The 21,836-nt window shown below is 42.3% G+C and overlaps 1 pseudogene; it reads left to right on the top strand.

The window, feature by feature from the left end:
* The first annotated feature begins 606 nt into the window (after positions 1–606).
* Positions 607–21,147, top strand: LOC101540188 (RNA-binding motif protein, X-linked 2-like; annotated as a pseudogene).
* The last annotated feature ends 689 nt before the right edge of the window (positions 21,148–21,836 follow it).

Raw genomic sequence — 21,836 nt, forward strand, 5'->3', positions numbered from 1 at the left:
CTATATAATTTAAAATAAGGGGAAAAGGAACTGGGAGATAGTATGGGAGATAAGGGTTTTTTTTTTTTTGCCTTGTTTGCAAGTCAATGGTGGTTTGATCCTTAGCACCAGATATGGTCCCTTGAGCACCTTCAAAGTAATCTCTGGGGCTGGAGTGATAGCACAGTGGGTAGGGCATTTGCCTTGCATGCAGCAGACCCGGTTCGATTACTCTGGCCTTCTCAGAGAGCTCAGCAAGCTACTGAGAGTATCCTGCCGGCACAGCAGAGCCTGGCAAGCTTCCCATGGCGTTTTCGATATGCCAAAAACAGTAACAACAAGACTCACAATGGAGACGTTACTGGTGCCTGCTTGAGCAAATCGATGAACAACGAGATGACAGTTCTACAGTGCTACTCTTGGAGTATGTGTGTTGTAAGGTATGAATTGTTTGGCTCTGAGGTCCAGGAATAGGTTCAGTTATGGGTGAAGCTTGGCCCAAGTGTGTGGAGAGTGGCAGCGAGCATGGTGGCGGTTGAGTTCTGGAGGTTTTTGTCTGCCAGGGCTGGGTCCCTTGGGGTGGAGAGGGCTCCCTGAGTTAAACAGCCTGGTGTGAGGTTCAGCGGCATGGTTATGGTGTGTGTTGTGTTCTCTTCTGGAAAGGACATGTGGCCGATGATGAGATTATCTGGGGCCAGCCAGCGGTGGCTCATGGGCACGACTGCTGAGTTGCTAGAAGCAGAGGATACCGCATACCTGAATTTTCAGCAGATTATATCTTGGTCTACGACCTCAGAGTCTACAGTTAGTTAGCTACCCGTGGCATACTCAATATGCCAAAACAGTAACAAGTCTCACAATGGAGACGTTACTGGTGCCTACTGGAGCAAACTGATGAACGACGGGACGACAGTGCTACAGTGCTACAGTGCTATATCTTGGTGAGGTTCATCCTGAGATGGTGGAGTCAGGTCAGGGGTATGGTGGCGATTTTGGATTGTGGAAATGAGCAGCTGCTGAAGGCTCTGCTTGGGCAGGCCCCTGACCAACCGGCACCCCTCCGATTTATTTCTGTCTGTTCATCCATGAGCAGGTCTGAGATTAACTGCAGCTTTTGATCTCTTTTGAGATTTATGGGTCTCTGAAATAAGGCCAATAAATGAGATTGTATAGCTGGAGCCAAAAGTGTTTTGTGGGCAGAGCTCCCACATACCTAACTTTTGGTTGTTTAATTTCTTAGCAAACTTGGCTCTGAGTTGTTGGGTCTGGCCAAAGGCACGGCAGTAATTTTGTAATATCAGGAAGCTTGAAGCACTATCAGATTGCTGATGAACTCGCCCCGCAGGTCCAGGGCCCATACTGCTGGTGGCACCATACCCGCTCCAGTCCTTATTGTGATTGAAGTTTTCTTGTACTTTGTCTTTGTTGCGGTCTCTTTTATTGCTTTTCTCAATTTCATGAACATCATTAGCTTTTTCACTTTGAAATCTTCATCCAGGAGTTTAGAGAAATCTTCTTGGAGCTTTTGTTTATGTTCACTAAGGTGGGTAATTCCCCCTACTCTTACAGTGTCTGGTGTGCAGATAGGCTAAGAGTAAGGATCTATTTTATTTATTTATTTATTTTGGATTCTTTGTTTTAAGTAAAACTTCCTAACTATTTTCTGCCTTCTCATGGTCCACTCTTCTTTTTGCTTCTTGGCCTTGTAGTAAGCAGGTAACAGGCATTTTTCAGGAGGGAAAGAGATGTGGGAAAACTAATGCCATATGTTCACCTTCCCAGCTTCACAGAGGCAGCTAACTCGGTGCTCTCTCAAATGTAGAGCTCCAGGGTCACACAGGAAGGCTGCTGCATGAATTTCTTTCCAGAATTTCACAATTGTCAGTGTGCAATGTACCTAATTTTAATGCCGTTTACATTTACTATTATGTTAATCATTTTCCCATTTATCAAGACCTATTTTAGTTTTTAAAGCTTGAAATGTATGCAACATTGTTTGCTTATTGATTTTCTTAGTTTCAATTTTCTCTGGTATTTAAAAAAAATCCATCATCGATCTATTTGGTAATAGTTACAATGTCATATATTGGGTTTGTTGTCAGGATAAATTTCCAGAAGTAAAATTATTGGATCAAAGTGGTTTACTAGTATGATAGATATAATGATTCCCGCTATATAATAGCAACATAACAACATAACGAATCCAGTTACAGATCAAAGCTGCTGCTAAAATTGGCTTGTCGAGATTACAGCTCACAAACAGTGATTAAGTGTTCCGTCCTGGAGGATGGCTTAGTGGTTGAGAGCCCCTGCCTGGCTAGAGTGAGGTCATGAGTTTGATTACCGGTTTCATCCTCAGCTCCCACCCCCAAGTGCCGAGTGTGGTTCTGGTGGTCCTGCTGCCGGGGGCCCTCAGCACTGTGGCGGAGTGTGTAATCTCTGCAGAACTGCTGTTGCGGTGTGTGTCAGGACTGCAGCCAGTGCGCAAACCCTGAGAAACAAGTGCGCCAGCCAGCTTTACAGTCCAAGAGTGCGACTCCTGGTGAGTGCTACTACGACCCCGGTGAGCTCTAGAATCAAACACACTCAGAGTCCTGCAGAGTCCTGCCTCTTCCCCGCCCCCCCCAACCTTTGTCACAAAAATAGCCCTAAAAGGAAGGACAGGGAAAAATAAACAAAGAAAAAGAAAAAGAAAAGAAAGGTCAGAGAGATAGGACAGGACTTCTACTAACCCCAGTTTGATCCCCAGCACCACCTATGGTCCCTGCCACGAGTCACTCCTGAGCACTGCTGAGCATAGCAAAAATAACGCAAGAGGATGAAGGTGGGGTAGGAAAGGAAAAGGGGAAGGGAAAAAGAAAGAAAAACATTCAGTTGTTTTACCCATGCATAAAATTCTAATAGTCTATTTTAGTGCAGAAAATAAAGAATACATTACTACCCTACACACACAAAAAAAAGCCGACAGGGTGGGTCGGTGACTTACACATGCAAACTATCCCTAGCCCAAATTTTCCATTCTGTATGCACCAAATCACTTTCATTATTTTTAGAAAATTTATATTCTTTCTAATTTTTTTTTTTTTGCTTTTTGAGTCACACCCAGCAATGCTCAGGGGATACTCCTGGCTCTGCACTCAGGAATTACTTCTGACGGTGCTTGGGGGACCATATGAGATGCTGGGAATCAAACCCAGGCCAGGCACGTGCAAGGCAAATGCCCTACCCGCTGTGCTACCGCTCCGGTCCCTGTTTTTTCTAAATCTTGAAAATATTTCAGAGGCAAGAGTTGATCTTCTGGCAGACAACAGCATATGTGCTCTCTTTCTCTCTGTCGGAGAGCTGCTGCCTATGCATTTTCAGTTCTCTACATCCAGGGATGGCTATGGACGTGAGGATGTGAACAGGCTTCTCCAGAATTCTTTTTTTTTTTTTTAGTTTTTATTTTATTGAATCATCATGAAAAAAATTACAAAGCTTTGAGGTTTAAGTCTCAGTCATATACTGATTAAACCCCCATCCCTTCACCAGTGCACATGTTCCACCACCAAGAACCCCAATATACCCCCCTCCCACACACACCCCACCTAAATAGCTAATGATCTTCACTTTATTCTCTCTATACTTTGAATACATTCATTAGTTCAATAGAGAACTCACTATTATTGTTTGGAATTTCCCCCCAACAATCAGGCCTGCTGAAAAAGCATCATTAAATAATTTCTTTTCTTTGCTGAGAGTGGAGACTCTGAGTTCACGAGGCTGCTGTTGCGGCCGCGTGGTTTTGGGTTCCTGATATTTTAGCGGATATTTATCTAGTTTTAGGTTTCTGATATTTTAGCTGATATTTATCTAGTTCACAGTCTAGATGCATTTCTGCAAGAAGCCGCTCTGGGTACCAAAATGGGTTAGAAGACCTCTCGATCAAAGTCTTTAGGAGCAGAGGGTCCCTCCAGAATTCTTTGGGTTTATAAGAATCAGGCACGTTTTATTACTTCTTTCCATCCTCCATGAGAACTGAGTTTCCACCTGTGGTAGTAGGGTATTAATTCCCAGGGGGGGTTGTTTACCTCATCACTTTCTGCTTAGTGTCATTTCCCTGGTGTCAAGACCCAACACAGACCCAGGGACCTTTTCTTCATCTCTCTTGCTTCCTGACAGGAACTCTGTGTCAGATTTCCACAACAATCAAGAGGGAAACATGTGGCTAGGGGTCCCATCCTCCCCTGAGGAGACTCACACTTATCCTCCTTGTCCTTTGTGGGGCAACATTTACATATGACACCAAGGACTTGCACTATTCTGGTGGAAAGATGAACACACATACCCTCTTCCCTCAGATCCCCAAATGCAAGAGACAGTTGTCTGTCAGACTAGCCCACAGAGGAGGGCTGCGGAGAAGTTAGTCCCCTGTTCAGTTTCTTGAACCCTTTCTCTGCTCAACTCTGGCTTTTTCTGAAAGGGAAAAAGATTCCCTTCAGAAATAGAAGGGATGAGATAACACTGGTCTGGCTACCTCATCACCACTTTCAAGTCTTCAGTATTTTGTACTTAAAACCTTAAAAAAATTTTTTTTACTATAATCCTGTGATTTCATAAGTTGTTCATAATACAGTTGTCTCAAGCATTCAATGACCTAACTCTAGTCCCACCACCAGTGTGCCCTTCTGTCCACCAATGTTCCCAGACTCCTGTCCCCTACTCAACTACTCAGACTGATCCATTATTAGACACAATGAAATTTGCTTCATTTTGTTTGTTACAATGCAAAGGCAAATAAAATGATCAAATCTTAGTCCACTAAGAGTCAATTTGTGATAATTGTTAAATCTCACAATGATGTTACCAAAGTCATTATCTGAGGATCTCCTGTGCTGGTTAGTGCCGGCTGAGCCTTCTGTGTGTTTAGGCTCAATGAGCACCAGATTTCCTGTGATCCTACTGTGCTGATGGTACTAAGAAAGTTTACAGTGTCCATGAAATCTAGTACTAGGATTGAGGTATTGCTAAGCCTAATACTAGGTCTAGTAATAAAAGTTGAGGCCTCTACTAAACCTAGTGTCTAGTACTATGAAAATTTGAGGTTCACAAGCTATAGATATGGGACAATTTGGTGACTTGGCTGCAAATTGAACCTGATGAGGTTCAGTTGTGCAACTGGGTTGTTTCTCAGTCAGAGGGTGTCAGGTGTTACTGTGAGGCTCTGTGCCTTCAGGCAGAAAGGGAAATCTGTGCCCCCTCCCATTCTGAGAAGACCCCAGATACTACCCTACCTGGGAAGGTTAGGTAGTATCATGTTCTCTTGGAGCTATGTACTTTTGCTTTATCTTAGGAGATAAGAATTTTCCTCTTTTATGTTTATTTCTTGGTTTATCTTTAAAACTCTTCTGTGGATAGCCCCGGATTTTAAAATTTGAGTTGAAGACACTGTCATAACAGGCATGAGGGTGAAAAGTAGTGCTTCCATTTAATGTTTTATCATACCTATTTTGTCTTTAAAAGTGAGTTCTAATTCCATCCCCAGCTCTGCATGGTCCCTCAAGTACTGCTGTAAGCAATCATGAGCACAGAACTGGGAGTAACCACTGAGCACTGCAGGGGATGGCCCTAAACAAAGACTTGCTCCACACTAGAACTTTTATTATATAACATATTTTAGATACAAAAATGTCAATAATTTCTCAACATAATCAATACACATATACCTATAAATTCACCTTAATATCTTTAGTTCTGAGTGAAGTCCGTTTAATTGAAAAATAAATTGGGGGCAGGAGAGATAGAACAGAGGATAAGGCACTTGCCTTGCACATGGCCAACTGGGGTCCATTTCTAGCATCCCATGTGGTCTCCTGAGCATCACCAGGAATGATTCCTGAGTGCAGAAATAAGAGTAACCCCTGTGCATCACTAGTGTGCTCCCCATATCCCCCATCCCCCCAAAAAAACCACCCTAAGCAGATACTCTGGTGGATGGTGTGGTATTAGAACACTGTATGCATCAAACTATGTCATTAACAGTATATGTAAATCATGGTGCCCCAAAATTTTTTAAAAAATGATGTAAATAAGTGCCTTTATCATTAGATATTTCAGTTATTTCTAGTAGTTCTTCAGGATAAAGCATACCTTGAATGTATTTTCTTGGAGTTTTACACATTTGCACTAATAATATCCAAAAGTAAAATTTCTAGGAGAAAACTTTATGCATTTTTGAAGGCATCTTAATGCACTAGGTTAAAATTGCTAGAAGGCCTCTACAAAATTATACTGGAAACTGCAGTTTGTAGAATATCTGTTTCCCTCCACCCTCCCCAACTCTGGGTATTATTGTAATAACTCCTTGATACAGTTTATAATTAGTTATTGATTGGTTAAGAAGGTAAATCTTGCTTCCGGGAGAACTTTAATAGTGAAATTCCAGGATTGTGATTTCTTGTATAGATGGAGGATTGGTTTTCACTGACTGCAAACAGGAAGTTAATCTTTCAATTTTAAATCCTTTCATCTATATAGTATCCAGAGTGACCTGTCAGAAGGTAATACTGAAATTGAACACTCTGACAATAACAAAAGGCAAATTGTCATGAGTGCAAGATTAGAACTCTTCACCATTTCGTATCCTTCCCCTCCCCGACACCTCTCCAACCACCCCTGCCCCAACCTGCTCAGTCCCTGTCTGTCACCTTCTCCATTGTAAGGACATGGTTTTATGGCTAGATTTCTCTCAAACACCCTATCTACCATCATATTCTCCTGGAGGAAAACTATAGCACTATCCAGAGGAATTTATGCCTGGAGGAAAACTATAGCACTGTCATCCCATTGTTCATCAATTTGCTTGAGCATGAACCAGTAATGTCTCCATTGTGAGACTTATTACTGCTTTTGGCATATTGAATACGCCATGGGTAGCTTGCCGGCTCTGCCGTGTGGGCGGAATACTCTTGGTAGCTTGCCGGGCTCTCTGAGATGGATGGAGTAATCAAACCCAGGTTGGCTGTGTGCAAGGCAAACGCTTTACTCGCTTTGCTATGGCTCCAGCACATACCATGAGTAAGCCCTGGATATTGCTGGGGGTAGTGCTAAACCCCACTCCCCCACCATCCCCCAATAAAAAGCAAAAAGAAAAGCAAAGATAAACACACAGAATAGCAAATAGTGATGCATCTTTTATTTTGGTAAGACTGTCTGATAATTTTCTATATTTTCTTATGCTTCTATCTTTAAGTGAATATGATCATTATGTGTTCTTAATTTTGTCTTCTAGAAATACTTGTTTTGATTTCCTTCCAATCCTCTGATCTGACTAGGTAACAGTCTCGTAGTTGGTTTCTTGGCTATCACAGCAGGGAGGATAAATCAGAGGAAGAAAGAGATCAATGTTGTCTTTCCAAAATAAAACACACAATTACATTTAACCTATTAATATCTTACTGCGATCTTCTGTTGCTTAGAGATAAATGCAACTTTTTGTTTTCCTTGTATTTTGTATCTCATCATGTTGATCATTGAATTTCTCGAGTGGTTTCAGTAATGTCTCCATTCGTGCTAGCCCTGAGATTTTAGAAGCCTCTCTTTACTCGTCCTTCCCAGTGGTGCTGCATTGGAGGCTCTTTCAGGGTCAGGGGAATGAGACCCATCATTGTTAGTGGTTTTGGCATATGAATATGCCATGGGGAGTTTTCGAGGCTCTCCCATGTGGGCAGGAAACTCCCATTTTGTATCTCATCTCCTTTTAAAAAGTTTTCTTCCTGACACCAAATATGGGGTGCTTGGATGGCCCGCTTGGGAGGGGAGATGAGTGCTGAAAGTAAACTGCAAACCGAATGATAGCAATTCAATATCTCTATTGCAAACCACAACACCCATAAGGAGAGACAGCAAAAAGGGAATGCCCTGCCGCAGAGTTGTGGCGGGGTAGGGGAGGGGGTGGGAATGGTGGGAGGGATACTGGGATCATTGGTGGTGAAGAATGGGCACTGGTGAAGGGATGGGTACTCGATCATTGTATGACTGAAACATAAGCACAAAAGTTTGTAAGTCTGTAACTGTACCCCATGGTGATTCATCAAAACATTTTTTAAATTTAAATTTAAAAAAATACAAAAATATTTCTTCCTGATTTTTAATTCTTTAAAACTTAAAAAAATATTTTAGGGACCCTGTGATTTATAAAACTGTTAATGATAGGGTTTCATGTATATAAAATTCCAGTCCCATACCCTCCACCAATATTTACTTCCCTCCACCATCATCTCAGATTCCTTACCTGACCACCAATTCCTCATCTCCCTGCCACGGTAAGCTCAGTTCTGTAGACCCAGTTCTCAGATTCTGTTGTCTTTAGCTATTTGCTGTTCCCTTACTATTCTTTATGGAGCACAAATTGGAAAGATCAGATCATTCTGTATTTGTCCCCTTCCTTATGCCTAATTTCACACTGCATGATACTCCCGACACCGTGTAATCCCACTAACGGCCAACATCCAAAGACTTAAAACCAAGCTCCCAGGAGAGAGCGATGCAGAGAGTCTCTTGCCCGAGCACCTGGCTGTCTTCCCTGGGGCCCCTCGGAAGGGGTGGGCTAAAGCTTCCCTCCCTGCCCCGAGCAGAGCTCCTGCGGCCGAAGACCTATGGAGCCTAGTCACAGCCATGCTCAAGGCCCCTCTCCACATGTTCAGAGGAGCCTCACGCATGAAGGTACTGGCAAAGGTGTGTGGGACCTGGGGCTCAGACCTCCAAGCCTGCTTCAATCGGGACTGGGACTCTTCTGCCCAGATTTCCCATTTCCAGTATCTAGGCAGTCACACTCAGGAACTGCCCCGGGCACGGTGAAATCCCACCAACTGCCAACATCCAGAGACTTAAAACCAAGCTCCAGGAAGACATCTTATAGCCTACTTCTCCCTCTGGGAGAACCTGGCAAGCTACTGAGAGTTTCCTGCTCACATGGGAGAGCCTCAAAAACTCCCCATGGTGTATTCATATGCCAAAAACAGTAACAATGCTGGGTCTCATTCCCCTGACCCTGAAAGAGCCTCCAATGTGGCATTGTTGGGAAGAACAAGTAAAGAAAGGCTCCTAAAATCTCAAGGCTAGGATGAATGGAGACATTACTGAGACCGCTCGAGAAATTCGATGATCAACAGGATGATGATGATGATGATGATGATGATGATGATGATGATGATGATGATGATACTCTCCAGCTCCATCCACATGCAAATTGCATGATTTTGTCTTTTTTCATTTTATCTGTTGGTTCTAGTCTAGATGAGTTGGGCATAAATGTTCTCACTTGTCTATAAATTTTCATAGGCTACTACTTCTTTGGAGGCCCTGCTATTTCCCTCACTCCTGGTGGACTCATACTTCTCTGCTAAAAGGTGTCTGAAGTGCTACAGCCTCCTTGAAAGTTCCCCCAATATCCCCTGACGGTTACTTGTGGTCATGATTATTCTCCTAGAAGCATGTTCTGCATTCAGCAAGCTTTCTGAATGCATCATCAGTTTAGGGTACTAGGGTACACGAATGAAAGGCTATATTCCTTCCCTCGTAGTTCAGCTTCTGCTGAGTCTCAAAAAATTACAGTGCTGAGGGTATCATGTGAAGTCAGCTAGAAAGAGAAGGACAGACACAGAAAAATATCTCCTTATGTGGACTATAAAGAAACTGAATAGGGAAATAACACAGTCAAAGGCAGCAGAACCTGGAACTGGTCTACAGAACTCAGCTTGCCAAAGGTGGGAGATGGGGGTTGGTAGGGAATGGCTGGGAGGGTACCTGAGACTATGGTGGACAAAAGCAGAAACTGGCAGTGGGGTGGGTTGTAATGTTGTATGCATAAAAGCCTATCACTAGAGTATTGTAAATTATAGTGCCCCCAAAAGAAAAAAACAAGGAAGGAGGATGATGGAAAGTGGGTAGGACGCTTGACTTCATGCAGTCAATCCAGTTTAATTCCCAGCGCCACATACAGTTCTCCAAGGTCTCCCTTATTCATTAACATCCTGAGCACAGAGCCAGTAGTAACCCTTGAGGATATGAGTTAATAAATAAAAATATTACGATGGATGATTGTACCTCAGGCACCTAGCAGTCATTTACTAGATTACACGATTTAATGTAACCATGCTTGATTTTCCCAAGAGGATCTGTCTCTCTGTCATTCTTAGTCCCTGAGGGCTACTGGAACAAAGTGTGTGCGGGGAAGGGAGGTGCTCCTAGATGCCAAGGAGTATATAACCCAGATCTAAACCAATAGTGTTATCAGTTCCTCTAGCATAAAGAGTTGGGTTGCGATAGACAAGTGACTTATCTGTCAGAGCTTTTTTCCTTTTTTGGAAAGCCATCTTCACTCAGCTTGCTGAACTCGAACTTCGAGAAAGTAAAGATGAAATTATTACAGTCACTTGCCATTGTAGTGACACCGAAAATTAAATCTACAAATGTCAAGAGTCAGGAATGGACACAGAGAGGAAAAACATAGTCAAGTGGCAAATATTGAACCTTGAATCCAGTTATCTGTGAAGTCCACATACCCTGGAAATTCAGCTTCATAAACCAATAAATTCTCTTTAAACCCTTAAGGAAGTACAAGGCAGCTGTCTCCTCTCCCACCAATAACCACCTGAATCCTAATTCAAACTGTACAATCTTATCAGGTGAATGATAGAAGTATTCTAAAGTGAAAACAACAGAGTACAGGGCATGAAGGAATAGAAAAAAAACTAAATTACAAGCTGTGGAATAGGAAGAGAAAGAAGCAACTGGGAGAAATCAATAGAACTCAGGATAGACGAGATGATAACTGACCACGGACTGAGGTAAAAAGCCAAATAGGGAAGAATGAACAACCCTTCTGGGTTCCATAACAAGCGGAGGCTACACGGCCAACTGCTGCTACTAAGACTGGTGAGTTGAGAGGCAAAAACCGGGGGCAGACTGTGGAAATGATCCTGCCCAGTGTCGGGGGAAATCCTGAACTGGAATAGACAGGTTCTGAAGGCTCCATGTGAACCACATCTTGTTAAAAGCTCCTGAGCAATCCAGTCACAGAGGAGTCCCAATTTTTGTGGTTTTATTTCTAGGAGCTTGACCAAGTTCTCAAAGTAAATGGTGCAGAAAAGTCTTCCTGTACTTCCAGCAGGGAGAGGAAAAATGGAAGTATTTGAAATACTCAGACCCCTCTGCTGTTCCTAAGAAGGCCTGACCTCAGTAGAAACAAGTTAGCCTGAGCTTAACCAGCTGTAGATGGAAAATACCCATCTCTAGTCCCGTCTAGCCATCTTTATCCATTTAAGGGGGAGAAAAATTGAGAAACACGCGTGAAGTTCATAGTCGAGAGGCAGAGGCTCATCTAAAAGACTGAAAGCTATCTCAGATATCTCAAAGAAGGGAACACCAAGTAGAGGATGTTGGGAGGACCCATTTGGCTTGGAAGATGCGTGCCCAAAGTAGACTATAGAACATGATGGCCACTCAATACCTCTATTGCAAGCTACAACACCCAAAAGGAGAGAGAACAAAAGGGAATGCCCTGCCACAGAGGCAGGGTGGGGTGGTGGGAGATGGGGTGGGGGTGGTGGGAGGGATACTGGGAACATTGGTGGAGGAGAATGGGCACTGGTGGAGGGATGGGTAAACGATCACTGTATGACGGAAATGCAAATACGAAAGTTTATAAGCTTGTAACTGTACCTCACGGTGATTCACTAATAAAAAAATTAAAAATAAATAAACAAATAAAAAAGACTGAAAGCTTTTAATTTATAAAATATTATATATTTTTAATAGGACTATAGAATGCTATCAACTACCAACCACATTATTTAAAGGCTTACTTATAGCAGTTTAATACCAGATCCTTAAGGTTTAGCAATCAAAAAACTTGTCCAGTCATAAAGCTTAACTGGTAGAGCTCACAACTCATGCCTTGCATGTGGGAGGTGATGGTTTTGACCTTTGGCACCATGCATTCATACAAACACACCAACACACATCTACGTGCCACAGAGAGAGAGAGAGAGAGAGAGAGAGAGAGACAGAGACAGAGACAGAGACAGAGACAGAGACAGAGACAGAGACAGAGACAGAGACAGAGAAAGAGAGGGGCCAAAAATGCACTTTGAAGAGACAAAACAAGCATTAGAATTAGACATGGCAGGTGTATTGTAGCCATGAGACTAGGAATTTAAAATGGATTAATATATTCTAAGACAACAGCATGCTATGTAAGCAGGGGCATGACAATCCTAAGAAGCAAAAAAGAAATGCTAGAGATAAAAACGTATAATAGAAATGAAGAATGCCTAACTGATGCTATCAATATAAACCTCTAACACTGCAAAAGCAAAGACAAAACACTGAAAGCATCAGAGTAGAAAAACCAAGGACAATGGGGCAACCAAAAAAGGTGTCATATGTGCAAGAGAAAATAACAAGGAAAGGAAAGGGAGACAGGATAGAAGAAATAGTAGAAATAATAGTAACCATTAGTTCCCCCTGAATTAATATCAGATGCCAAAGCAGGAAGCATAGAGAATACCACGGAGAATAAAAAATCAAAATACAAAACAAAAGCTATACATAGGCATGGTACTTTGAACTGAAATAAAATAAAAGGAAAAATATCTTGATAAAAGCTAGAGGGTAAAAAATACCCCAAATATCTTACCTACAGAAAATAATTATAGCTGACTTCTCAGAGACCATGCAAATCAGGAAAAAGAAGAGTAAAATATTGAAAGAAATCACTAATGTAAATTATGTATCTTGCAAATTAATTCTTCCAAAATGAGAGAAAAAAATAAAGACTTTCTCAGACAAAGATTGAGGAAATGTGTGGCCAGTAGCCTTCCAAGGAACTTCAAAGAAGTTTTTTAAAGAGAAAGGGAATAGGGGCTGGGGGATTGTTCAGTGACAAAGTGCCCACATTGTGTGAGGTCCAGAGTTCAGTCCTTGATGCTTCTTATGTGTTTCACACAACAGAGTGGGTGACCTCTGGGACCTTGCAGCTAAGTGTGTCTGAGCATCACCACAGAAGTATGCTACCCCTGGGAGCATCAAAACTAAAAGATGCTCAAGTACCATGGCCAGAAGAGCAACACTCCCCTCAGTGAGCACCTCGAATGAATGTATGCATACTGCAATCAGATGTTGAACCCCAACGAGAACAATCAGATGTGCAAGCACTACAGCCAGTGTGTCTACAGCCTCCAGTCATTGAACAGCAGCAACAGCAAAAGGGAGGGAAGGAGGAGGAAGAAAAAGTTTTAAACTTTAAAAAATAAAGGTAAGGGAGACAGTTTAGATCAAAACACGAGGATCTATATAAAATATGACAACTACAAAGAAGCAATAAATGAAGTTAAAACCCTTTTATTTTTCTCAATTGATCTATCAGCTACAATTCAAAAGGATAATAACAATAATTATAGTTGGCTTCTCAAAAACCATGCAAGTCAGAAAAAGAGGAGTAAAATATTGAAAGAAACCACTAATTCATTTGATAATGAATATGTCATGTAGGTATATGTATTTTTCACTCTGAACAGCAACAATCATATAAGGGACATGGAAGAGGATTAAAATTAACAATTACAGTATTTTGTTACTATATTACATGTGTGTGCATATGTATAAATACATACATATACACATTTATCACTGTATCATTGTATCACTGTCATTCTGTTGATCATCAATTTGCTTGAGTGGGTGCCAGTAACATCTCCTAGCCCTGAGACTTTAGCAGCCTCTCTTGTTATTTCCAGTGGTGCTGCATTGGAGGCTCTTTCAGGGTAAGGGGAATGAGACCCATCATTGTTGTTGTATTTGGCATATAGAATACTTCAAAAGCTTGACAGACTCTTCCGTGCGGGCAGGATGCTCTCAGTACCTTCTCAGGTTTTCCGAGAGGGAGAATTAGGTTATAAGAAGTCGTGTGGCCACAAATGTGGCCGCACGCTTCAGGGAGCTTCGTTGTATAGTCTCTGGATCTTGGCTGTTCATGGGATTACACGACTCTGGGGGCAGTTTGTAGGTATGGCTGCCAAGCTACTGGAAAATGGGGGATCTGGGTGGAGGAGGCCCAGTCCCGACCTGAGCAGGCTTGGAGATCTTAGCCCCAGGTCCTGCACACCTGGGTTCCTCTACTGGTTCCTTCATGCGTGTGACTCATCCGAATGTGTGGAGAGTGGCCTTGAGCATGGCTGTGGCTGGGTTCCGGAGGTCTTCCACTGCCAGGGCTCTGCTCAGGGCAGGGAGGGAAACTCAACTCGCCCTCTCCGAGGGACCCCGGTGAAAACAGCCAGGCGGGGAGCAAGAGACTCTGCATACACACACACACACACACACACACACACACACACACATACACACACATACATATATTCACATATATGTATATATACATACATATATATATACACACACAGAATCATACCATCCATGAAGCACTATATTGCTGTTTGATTTTTTTTGGGGTGCTTGGGGGGCACAGGGGCCCCTCCTGGCAGTTCTCTGACAACCGGGCTAGTGGTTCAACATGAGGCCCCAAGTGTGCAATGTTGCTCCAGCCCTCTGGTGAGAGAGACCACCAAGATGACCTTGTGGTGCTTGGGATCTCCGGGGCTACATTCAGCAATGCTTGGGAGGCCGTGGGAATCAAACCTGCTCTGGCGCAATAGTGCAACATTCTGAATGTTGTACTATTTCCCAGACCCTAGAATCCTCTTTGAAAGTGGCCTATAATTAGTTGGAAATGTATATTACAAAGCCAGGAACAATCACTAATAAAAGTAAAAAGAAAAATATATAATAATATGCTAAGTTCAGAAAAATGGTCTTATGAAATCTCAGTTAAACGCATGAAAGGCATAAAATATTTTGCTATGTCTTGAATTTTGGAGTCCACTAAAAATTTATAGTTAAAACCTAATCCCCAAGATGTAAAGCTATTTCTGTTGTTTATAAGCTATGCACTGTGGTGTTTTGTTATACAAGGCTGAGTGGAAATAAAAAATAGAAACAACATATATTACAGTAAGATAGAAAATGTAAATAAATAAGGTAGATATTAGTTCAACTCCATCATTAATTACACTAGGCATCTGTGATCTAAAATGCACTCGTCAAAAGACATAATTTCAAAATTGATTAAAAGGAAAGATCCAAGAATATACTGTCTATAAGAAGCCTTTAAATATGAGGCATAGATTAAAATGAAATAAATGTAGAAATAAATATGTTGGTAACACTAATCAAAAGAAATAAGGAGCAGTTATATTAATTTCAAATAATTATTTAAAGCCAAAAAATTATCAAGAATAAAGGGACAGCATATAAGGATAATGTAAATTCTTAAGAAGATTAAACAATATGCAAAATGTATGTGCTTAACAACCAAGTGCCAAGCTTTGTGCAGCTAACAGTGATGGCACTACAAAGAGAAACAGATGAATCCACTATCATGATTAAACACTTTGGTACTTCTCTATTAGAAATAGATTCAGGAGGCAGAAAATCGGTAACGATACAGTTAAGCTCAACAATGTCATCAGTCAAGGTATATAAATGACATCTACAGATGACTTCACCAACTGCAACAGAATGCACATTTTTCTCAAGTTTATGTGAAACTCTTAATCAGTTGACATTGAGTTCATGGAGAAACTGTCCTGGGCAGGCAGAGAACCAGGTGCGCATCAGGATATAGAGGTCAGAAATTCCAGGCAACACAAGAGGCTCTTCTGCAAGCTTTGAAGAAGCAAGCAATCACCATTTGGGGGATGGGGGCTAGGGGGCATGAGGGGCGTGGTGGTGGTGGTGGTGGTTGTGACAGAGTGGGAGGGAGGCCTTCCCCATGCTAACAAAGCAGCAATTAGTTCAATTCTGGAGACTTTCTCTGGAGATAAATTCCATAAGTAAAGGGCTTACTCTCACAACACTGTGCCCACTTTATTTTTTAAAGGTCACATGCAGAGGTACTTGGGGGCCACCAAGGTGAAGGAGCCATATGTCGCTTGGAATCCAATTCAGTTCCTTGTACATACTGGGCATGTACACTTGAGCTCTCTCGAGACCTGTAATTTGACTTTATGTGACAGTATTAAAATATATATATATATGTACATATATATATACACATATATGTATATTTTAACCTAACAGTGGCCTCTAGTGATGATCAATTCCCAGACCATACTCAACAAGAAAAGTGAAATACTCAGTCTATAGTTACAAAGAACTGGCTCTGTGAAAAACTAGTGTGCCTTTAAGAAGCTCCAGGTCTCATTTGCTGCCCCAGCCTGACGAAATCCTGAAGAGAATACTCAGCTAGTTTATACCCTGACTCCAGACCAATGGAAACTGTGACTTAACAATTTCTGTTGTTTTAAGTCTTTAAGTGTTGATTACTTAAATGTGACAATAGAGTACGAATCCCCAGATTTGCCATTGTTATTTTTTTTTGTACTGAGATCAATTTATCATTTTCCTTTCTGAGACTTAAAGATATGACATTGAGATTGAGGTACACTGATGGTTCATTGCTTGCTATGCTTTGCTTTCACATGTTTTTAATAAACTATGCCAATAATGAAAAGAACATGATTAATTCATCATCACTGTATTTTCTGAGACTCTTGCATTTGGTAACAAAGTAATAATAGTAACACTACTCTCAGTCACTCTGAACATTTTCTGAGTGCATGCTATGTGGCAAACAGTATGCAAAATGATTTTTATTTAATCCTCACAAAATCCTCCAGGTAAGTATTATTCCATTTTTGGAGGTAATGAGAAACAAAAGAACTTGCTTGAGGTTATAAACCCTGCAGATACCTGAACTGGAATTTCTTCCCAGGCTGCCTAACTCTTCAACCTGTGTATTTAATGACTACATAATCCTGCCTGCAGGTAACTGCAGAATGTCAACACTGCTGAAAATAGGACAGTATTTAGCATTCTTGCATTTCACAAGGACAGTTTTGACGGCTCACAGCAGCCTAAGGGTTTATGTGATTTTGCTAGAATGTGTCATTTAAATGTGTGAGAGAAGGGAACCACAGAGGGAGCTGATAGATATGTGTGCTCAGATACTTTTTAGGAACCCACGGTTCCTAAGCCCATGACTTCAGAGCTTATGTTTTCCTTTTATACTGTAGGGGGAAATTATATGGTTGAGTGAAATTAAAGGGAGAGTTTAATAGTGTTTGGCAAAAGGGACCCAAGAAAGCCTGAGGAAATTCAACGTAAGGATCAATAGCATCTGAAAAACAAAGAGTTCTCTTCATTATTGGGGAGAAGGAAGATTAAGCCAGTACTACAGTGATATAAATAGAGGCAACAAATGAGATTCCCTAACTTCCCTCAAGTCTCCATCCACAGCTTGGAATCTTTTCCCCACTCCTTCTTGGTCTCCTGGTAGAGGTTTCATTGGTGATGGGCAGGTTGGAGCATGAAATGGGAACAGAGACTGCTGGGCTGGAGGCAGCTCACACGCAGTGACTGTCTGCTGCAGAGAATTTGAAGGAGCTAACGTTTGTTTAAAGCACAGTCTCGAACATGTCCTATTCAGAACTAGGGGATTCACCAGGCACAGTCGGCTTATGGGAGGCGGAGAGGAGAAAGCCGCCTCTGGCCCCTGGGGCGGGCTCAGGAGGCTAGGAATGATAAGGCCAGAGCCCCCCAGCCCCACCAGGTGGCCGTCAAGCCAGGCCTGCTGTCCGTTTGACCTTCTCTGCAGGAGAGTTAACCCCCACCCCAATTTCTCAGGAAGCCACAGCCTCAGGCTAGAGCGAGGAATTGCTCTGCAGGAAAAGAAGGCCAGTTCCAGGCCTTATCCAGGTATTACAGATCTCTGTCCTATCTCACAGAAAGGAATTTCAAGAGGAGACAAGAGTAGTGAAGTAAAAGCATTTTATTTGGAGGGTTTTTGAGGAGGGAGAGAAAGGAAGAGACTTATATGCTCAAGAGAGAACATGGGCTTCTCCAAAGGCAGAGAGAGATGGGAGATGTGGGCAACACATGTGCTCAGCACTGGGACTTGGGGAGCATGTATGTGCACTTCTTTTTTTGGGGGGGGTCACACACAGGGTTACTCCTGGCTTTGCATTCAGGAATTATTCCTGGCAGTGCTCAGGGGACCATATGGGATTGAACCCGGGTCGGCTGAGTGCAAGGCAAATGCCCTACCCGCTATTCTATCGCTCCAGCCCCGGTATGTGCACTTCTTTTGTTCAAGGTGGCTTTTATAAGGTTTTTCCCAAGCCGTCTTATGTTGGGCTTCTACTAGGTAAGAGTGCGCTGTGGTTGCCAAGGAGGTAGAGTTGGAAGTGGTCACTGGTGTTCTTTGAAATTCCTTTTCTGGACTTTGGTACTGTAGCTTTTCTTTGAGGGGAGTCCAGTTTTCTCTGGGTATGTCGGTGCCAGGCGAAGTTTTATCAGACCTCTGAACTCACAACTTAGGCCCTTTGTAGTGTTGGGGCATCGGCTTTATTACTTCCTAGGAATTCCATTGCTATGGACCCTGTCATATCTATCTGCCTGCATCAGAAAAACGAGAAACCCTTGGCCTTGGATTACAAGATTCAGATTACCAAGCATGGGTATGGAGAGGTGGGACGAAAATTAGTGTGAGGACAGTAGTGGAGGGCCTTGGGCACTTTGGTGGTGGTGGGATGTGGTAACTTTGTATGCCAGTGCCATAAGTGTTAGCACTATTACAGCCATGTTACATAAATGATAATGAAACGTATTAAAACAAAACTAAAACCAAATATATCCAGCTGATTACTTTGGCTATTACTTTGGATTCAGGATCCTCCTCCTGCTTTGAGAGCAGCTGGGAAAGGTATAAATGTTTCTCTTTTTAAAAGGAAGTTATAGCCTTAAGGATGTGAGGAGTTTAGAAGCATCTTTCAAGGTGTGAAATAAATCTATTCTATACTTTAAAAAAATCAACCTGCTAGATGTCCAGCAGTGCTAAGTAACAAACAACGCTTTAAAAATGGGCACATTCAGGAGGCCAGAGCAATAGGACAGCTGGTAGGGTGTTTGATTTGCATATGGCTCACCTGTGTTCAATCCCTGAGTCCTCATATGGTCCCCCAAACACTGCCAAGACTAATTCCTGAGTGCAGAGCCAGGAGTATCGCTGGGTGTGGACTCCAAACAAAAACAAAGTACATTTATCTGCTCCTTGTGTTTGGCTTTATAGGTTCTAAGCCTATAAAGTAGTGGCGCTACAAGTTAAAAAAATGAGTTTGGATGTAAATAAAGACAAAAAAATGCTTCTATCCTTACCCATATTCATCACTGGAGTGTGATCAAACTTCTAAATTGAAGGGAAAAAATAGTAGAAAGGGTGTGGGATTGAAAAGCAATTTCTTTTCAAGCTGCACCTCCAGCTTTCTAGCTGCGTTATTATTTCAGTGACAAGGCTGCTTATGTTGTCACCAACAACCACCTTCTACTAGCTCAAATTGAAATTTAGATATGCTGGAGCTTTTGAAAACAATGATTAACTTTGAGTTCCTATAAACAACTAGAGTCAACCCCCATTTATTGCATTATTACATTTAATGCAAAAATATTTTAATACATGGTTCCAAGTCCAGGTTTAATTGCCTAACCAACTTTATGAGATTAATTACAAGTTCAGAGCTGTCATTAAATTCCAACTGGTTTCTCTGGTTGAAGCAGTCAACCCTGTATTCTTGACTGGTTTGAAAGGTTTTGAAGTTGAGAGAAATCCGTGCCGCTATCTCCCTGGTGAGCTCATTTCCTTTCCATTTATTTTGATGAGGGTCACATGGGGTGAGCAGCCTGAATTCATGACCCCAGAGCCTATTGATCTCACTGTTCTTATGGTCAGAAACAAAGATACTGGAAGTCGTTTAAATGGAAAGAATGTTCCAGGCAGAATGTAGCTACAATTTGGCATTTGATGAACCAAGACGCATTTCCCACATGCCCTGCAGGAGTGGAGGTAGCGGTGACATAAGGAAGAAGCAAACATTTTCCTGTTCTCAAGATCTATTTAAATGGGGGCCACCGAGGTGGGGTAGTGAAGCGTCTGAGGGGGAGAGGGATCTCTAAGCCCGGAAAGCAGAGACTCTTTCAGGGTAGCCCTGGTTCAGCACTCTCTGCTCAACGGACCGCGTTCCTTTACTCCGCTGTAACTCCCGCAGCCCGTTAACAAAAGTGCAGTTAATCAACGAGCTCAGCGAGCAAGGTCCAGCTGGGGGTGGCGGAGAAGGTGTCCGAGTACAAGGACTGCGCCTGGATCTTCTTGGGAGGACTTCCTTATGAACTGACTGAAGGGGATGTTATCTGTGTTTTCTCCCATGTCTTTTTTGGTAAATAAATAGATATGATGAGATTGTTAACATAAATCTGGTATGGGATAAGAAGACTGGGAAATCCAAGGGATTCTGTTTCCTTTGCTATGAAGACCAGTGGAGCACAATTCTGGCTGTTGACAATTTTAATGGCATCAAGATCAAAGGATGAACTATTCGAGTGGATCATGTGTCTAACTATTGGGCTCCTAAGGACTGAGATGAATTGGATGATGTGACCAGATTGCTTCAAGAGAAGGGCTGTGGGGCTCACACGCCTTCAAACAGTTCAGCTGAGGACTCTGAAGATGACAAACCCACAAAAAAGCACAAAAAAGGCAAAAAGGAACAAAAGAAAATGAAGAAAGACAAGCGGGAGGTACCGCCAGAACCACCAGTCTCCTCTTCATCACCCAGAAGCAAGATGCTAAAGGAAAACAATTCCCCTGACTATAAAAAGTTCAACAGCAAGGATTCTGAAAAGGTTCTGAAGTCAGAGTCCACAGAGGGGCTGAAGCAGTACCACAGCTCCCCTGAGGTCAGGACAACCTACCACTCCGGAGCAGAGGCCCAAGATAAGGAGCCAAAGAAGGAGAAGCCAAAACACGAACACAGGTCCTTAAGTAGGAGGGAGGAAAGGGCAGAAAAGAACAGGGATAGGGACAGAGATTGAAGCTCAGATACTCATGTTGGCCGGAACGAGCGTCCTGAATGGCATGGTTATAGGAGTAGGAGCAGTGATAAATCCCACAGGTACCAAAGATCCTGGCACTCCCGGGATTGGGGAACCCCCACTTCCAGAGACTACAGGCATCACTGAGACTGCAGCCGATTGTGTTGCTTAGTAGAATTGGATATGAAATGGTTTGTTCTTTTGTGTGTGTATGTGTGTATTTGTGTGTGTTTTGGGTTCCACCAGGAGGTATTCATGACTTCTAGCTCTGCGCTCAGGGACCAATCCTGGCAGGGTTCAGGACTATATGAGGTTCTGGGGACTGAAATTAGGACAGCTGCCTGCAAGAAAAACACCCTGTCCACTAAACTGTCTCTCTGGCCCCAGATTTGAGCTGTTATAAAAAGCAGTTTTTCAAAAGCAATACCAATTATTTCTCTATTTTGATATGTAAAATCTTTTGAATCTAAATTATTTTAGTCCCTTGTGTATCAATCCTTGAGAGATTTATACTTTATATAGAAAAAAAAGTAAATGGGGGCCAAGGGGAGATGGTGATCATAAATTAAGAGGTGTATATCATGTCAAGTGGTGACAAGTGCTAAGAAAAACAAAACAAAGACAGGAGAAAGAGAGTGTTGTTTGATATGGGATTTGAGGATTTCAGATAGGATGTCCCAGGAGCAGGAACTTGAAGCCATGTTCTCTGGAAAAGTTGGGAGTCAGAACAGCCACAAATCCTAAGATGAATAAACAAACAGTTCAAAACATATTATTGTGGCAGGTGGCTTAGTGACAGAGGGAAAGAGCAAGGAACAGAGGTAAGTTAAAGGAAG

The sequence above is a fragment of the Sorex araneus genome, chromosome 10 (genome assembly GCF_027595985.1).
Source record: "Sorex araneus isolate mSorAra2 chromosome 10, mSorAra2.pri, whole genome shotgun sequence".
Lineage (NCBI taxonomy): Eukaryota > Metazoa > Chordata > Mammalia > Eulipotyphla > Soricidae > Sorex > Sorex araneus.